Here is a 5773-nt window from a genome sequence, read left to right on the forward strand (position 1 = left end):
GAGGCATTATGTCTCATCCAACTCCTTATTTGTTCAGGTTCACAGGTTTCACGAGGTAAAGGTAAAGAAAAGGTCTTGGAGTGATCGTGTCTTATTGGAGCTCTCATGGTGTGGATTAAGGATGCATATGTTACATTATGAGTCTTGTTGTCATATATTTTGTATTTGAACTTTGTTATGACAAAAGTTTGGTGTAAATATGTAACATAAGAACTTTGGAATGTTGGTGTATTTAGACTCAAGACTTATCGACCTTCCGTTATTGTATAAATTAATGTATCCAATATCACTTTTGGCACTCTTTTGAATATTCTAGATATTTTCAAATATGGGTGTTACAGTATGGTTCATCAAAGAAATGAAAGCGTAAACATATTATTAAATTCATCAATAAAAAAGAAATAAAATATATCAAATAACTCCTAAAATTAACTAATGACCAAAGAAAACTAACAAAATTAAAGAAAAAATTGTAAAAATATAAATATCATGAAGAATTATCAATACTTTAAAATAATATTAAAATATATAATCCTCTCAATGGAGTATTATTCTTATAAATAATTGTATTACCATTCTATACTATTGGTAAGTAATAATCAAAATTGAATATTGGTAAATAGGTTTTAACTATAATTACAAGCAACATTCTTATTTATGATCTGTTCTATGGGTTAAAGGGACAAACATGATACATAAATTTAATTGAGGAATTTTGTGCAACGGAAGAATTGTTAAAAACTATTTACTTGATGTAAACATTGGATGAGGTTTTTTACTATATAAAGTGATCAAACAATTCAACATTTGTTATATACAAACTTAAAAAAGAATGGCTGAAATGCTCAAGTGTGTTTATAATGCTATCCTTTTTGTTTCATTGTATCTTCTTGTAATTTATGGTGACAGTAAGTTCATTCTCATTTCTTTTTTATCATAGCCAAAATATTTTACTCATATTTATTAATACTTCTCTATCCTTATTTTACATTACAGGAGAGTGTGATACTGACATTGAATGCCAAAAAAAATTTCCTGGTGTTAATGCACATCATCTGTGGTGCGATAATGGAAATTGTGTGAGCTATCCCAAATAAGGTAAACATATTTCTCTATTAGGTCTAAGCCTTTTATTTTATTTGCTCATTATAATATTATTACTGTTATAATTTGTCTCAATCTTTCATGTGCTTCTTCAACCTTGCAATTTCTTTAATCGCATTAGAACCATTTTAAATATATTTTTTCTTGGTATATATATTAAATTGAAAATAGAGTACAACACACAAATAAGCCCTATAAAGGGAATCGTTTTAAATAGGGACTAAGACTATAAATTTCGAAATTAGGGGATGGAAGTAAGTACAACACACAAATAAGCCACCACACATCCCTTACCAAATCATCATTAAATTTAGGGTTAATTATGTTTCTAGTCCCTATAAAATAGCGACCTTGTAAGTTTAGTCCCTACTTAATTTTAATAGCATTTTTAGTCCCTATAAAAAAAAATTTACTTATAATTTTAGTCCCTGCTAAAACAAAGTTTGATTAATTATCCTTAAACTCTTAAATTTTTGAACGATTTTTTTGAGACAAGATTAGAACACTATGAAAGGTTCGTTTACTAAAATTTAGAATTTTCTGACATAAAATGAATTAAATATGAATTTTTTAAAACGACAAAAGTTAAAGATAAAAAGTAATAAAATCTGGATGTAGAAATCAAATTTTGCGATAATTTTTTGCGGACGAACTTTTAGTAATGTTCTAAACATGTCTGCAAAAAATTGTTCAAAAATTTAAGAGTTTAAGCATAAATTAAACAAATTTGAATTGAGTAGGGACTAATACTCAGTGCAGAAAAACAAAATTAGAGACTAAAAATGCTATTAAAATTAAGTAGGGACTAAACTTACAAGGTCGCTATTTTATAAGGACTAGAAACATAATTAACCCTTAAATTTAATTTCATATCATTCCTAGGTATTTGATGCATTCTAAAGTAATTGTTGACAATGAAATTGGTAAAATATGATGCCACAATTGCTCTTGTTAACAATGTGAAAGCGTCATGTTACTTCTCATAGAGTTTAACTGTTATAAGTTAATCAAAGTCCATAACTTGGGACATAATAGACTTACCAAGTAAATAACTATGTTTTTATAAATCAAAAATATAAGATCTATGACATATATTGCATAAATCAAATATCTAATATCAAAGACGATCCTCATGCTCTTACACTCAAAAACATTTAAAATAACACACTTATATTATAGATAATATAATGACGAAGTATATATCTTAAAATATACTCTTAAGAGTCAAAAAATGAACCGTAGCTACCACTATTTATTTAATCCCTGGTAGATCTGGGATTACCCTATATAATAGTTGAAAAACTGTTTTACCATATTCGTTCGGATGTGTACTGAATCTTTCCTCCACTTAAGAATATAATAAAACATAATGAATGCTATAATAACTCCAACACACCACAACATTTACAACCAGTAAACAACATCGAATTTGTTTGAAGAGATTAATTACACTCACCAGTCAAACATCCCACCAAATACGTCTACACGATCCGCAATTTTGAAAAAACCACAGAATGAAGGAAAATTGAATCTTGTGAAGTTGAAACTTAATATAAGTACCAAAGACACACACACACAGATATATATATAATCTATATGTATTGTTGTTTCCAATAATTGTTAATATTGTTATGTAGTGAAACAATATAAGAATGAGTCTAAAAACAAAATCAGAACGAATTATGGACAACCCAAAGATATAAATCCATCCCAAAATAAGAGGTCATTAGGTTGAAGAAAATTATCAAACTTAGACAATAGGTTATAGGAGCTACAAGAAAGTTGTCATGTCATTGAAAATTCATATTGACAAACAAAGCCTTAAAACCATAAACAAAAAATATAAATAGAATGGCTAATTTATATTTTAATGTGGATTATAATTTATGATGTTTGTATAAGAATGTATCCCTCTTTTAAATTAAGGCTTAAATATGATTTTCGTCCCTGTAATATAGGCGTGTTTTGATTTTTATCCCTGTCAAAAAAAAAGTTTGAATTACGTCCTTGTAAAAAAAAATTTGTTTGAAAATGGTCCCTGACCCCACTGTTCAGCTGACTTGGCATGGTATTCGCCACGTGGCAGTTGCTGACTGTGCAACTTCTGCCACGTGGTGCAGACGTGGCGGTCCACATAATTAAAAAATAAAAAATAAAAATAAAATTCTGAAAATTATTTATTTAAATTTAAAAAATCTGAAAATAAATTTAAAAATCATAAAAATAATCCGAAAAAAATCTGAAAATTATAAAAAAATTCTGAAAAATCTGAAAATAAATTTAAAAATCATAAAAAATTTCCGAAAAAATCAGAAAATTATAAAAAATTTCCAAAAAAATCTGAAAACAAAATAAAAAATCATAAAAAAAATTTGAAAAATAGATTTTTTAATTTGAAAATTATATTAAATTTTTTTTGAAAAACAATGGCAATTATATTTTCTGAAAATAAATTATAATTTAATAAAAAAATCTAATTTCTTATTCTTTTATGAAAATTCTAATTTTAAAAAAAATATTTTTTCAGAAATTTTAGAATATATAATATTCAAAAAAATTAATTTTATATTGAAATTTATACAAAAAAATAAATTCAGAAAATTATTTTAATATTTTTAAATTTATTTTCAGATTTTTTGGAAATTTTTTATAATTTTCAGTTTTTTTCATAAATTTTTTATGATTTTTAAATTTTTTTTCAGATTTTTCGGAATGTTTTTTATAATTTTCAGATTTGTTTCGGAATTTTTTTATGATTTTTAAATTTATTTTCATATTTTTTAATTTTAAAAACAATTTTCAGAATTTTTAAAATATTTTTTAAAAATTTAATATTATGTGGCACGCCACGTGGCAAAAGTTGCACAGTCAGCAACTGCCACGTGGCCAAAACCATGCCAAGTCAGCTGAACAGTGGGGCCAGGGACCATTTTCAAACAAAATTTTTTTTACAGGGACGTAATTCAAACTTTTTTTTTACAGGGACGAAAATCAAAACACGCCTATATTACAGGGACGAAAATCATATTTAAGCCTTAAATTAATTACAAGGTGGCTCTTGAGGATTTGTGTGTGGCGTATAATTTTGTGTTGAATAGTATTGAGATAAACCATGTAGCTCAAGAGAGGCAATATTCATGCTTGGATGATAATTTATTTATGATGTACTCACGTTGTAAATGGAAAAACTTATATTATAATTTTTGAGATGAGAATAAAAAAAATGATTTTTTTTTGTTATTTTGTGACAAATGCATCATATTGAGTGTGTTTTAACATGTGGGTGAAAGTATTAAATAAATTAGATGTTGAAGGCCCTATTTTGTTTGTCAGCCCGATTCAAGGGGAGATTACTCTTTGATAGGGAAACCCTAATGATTCTTTATGATTCCTTGCTTTTAGGGCCTATTTATATAGTTGAAAAACTATGACTAGTCGTCTAACATTATAATACTAGTGAGAGTGTGATGTGCATTATAATACTAGTGAGAGTGTGATGTGCTAATGTTCACCCTCGGGGGTGGTGTTCATCTTTTACTTCACTTGTCACCATATTCTACTTTCTTAAGTACGAGTTATGTGTATCGCATTCATATGTAGTAGACATGTAGGAATGATTCATTTTATTTATGTATCTATTGTACAATTACTTGTATGCCTCAAATTGTTTGCAATCATATACGTATATTCATGTGTTTATTTCTATGCATTACTATTTGTACCACTTTAAGTTTCGTATAACATATGTTTTCATACCGAAAGGTTGAGATAGATGTTACGTATCATTTTTTTCATGTATTCCATTTATCTCTTAAATTATTATGTATAGGATCTGAATGAAACAAAAGTTTCACGTTCGGTTTTGATTTAGAGATGTTCATGATTGAATGTCGACAATAACTCTTAGACTTCCAAGCTAACGATGCGGGTTTGATTCCCGCTACCCTCTTATATCCTACTTCTCTATATATTCTATTTGAATATATCTTTTTCTATTATAGAATCTCACCTCCTATTTTCTACGTGTTTCTTTTTTATCATTATATGCAGGTTATCCTGATGACAAGACTGAGGAGTAGTATCAAGGTGTTTGTGTACGAGAATAAAGCGGATAATTATTCTCTCACCTATATATGTTTTTCGTTAAAATTTGCTGGATAATTGTTTATGTTTAAATTGGGTTCTAGGCACTCATATTATGACATTAATGTCAAGTTTAATAATTCGGTCTAGACTTATATTATATTGGATCTTGAGAAAATATTACATATTTTATTTTATTATGAGAATAATTGTAAGGCTTTAAGAAAGAAATATATTTTATCTTGAGTTATTACATTAAATTTCTACTTGTCATCGTGATGTGATATCTTAAACTTCATGAAAATTTTAACTCCCTATTTATAAGCCTCCAACTTTGATTCAGAACTCCAATGTTATTTACATTGAGATCCTGACTTTCAATCTTATACTTTTCAGATTGTCATTGTCATCAACTACTTCATCTTATACTTTTCAGATTGTCATTGTCATCAACTACTTCAAAACGCATCACCCAATATAGCTAATATAAACTCGGTAACATAAAATACAAAATAAACTTATATGTTCGATTCCATGGTTGGTGTGGTAAGCGTGGTAAGAACCTGTTAATCTACCATACAATTCC

General features: G+C 27.4%; 1 long non-coding RNA gene across 1 annotated transcript; it reads left to right on the plus strand.

Annotated features, from left to right (window-relative positions):
- Positions 1-704: 704 nt before the first annotated feature.
- LOC146928802 (uncharacterized) lies at positions 705-5447 on the plus strand. Its single transcript, XR_015005865.1, has 3 exons — positions 705-908; positions 997-1098; positions 5155-5447. It is a non-coding gene; the product is annotated as an uncharacterized LOC146928802 (long non-coding RNA).
- The last annotated feature ends 326 nt before the right edge of the window (positions 5448-5773 follow it).

The sequence above is a fragment of the Medicago sativa genome, chromosome 4, assembly GCF_051527215.1.
Source record: "Medicago sativa cultivar Bolivia chromosome 4, Bolivia_mono, whole genome shotgun sequence".
NCBI lineage: Eukaryota > Viridiplantae > Streptophyta > Magnoliopsida > Fabales > Fabaceae > Medicago > Medicago sativa.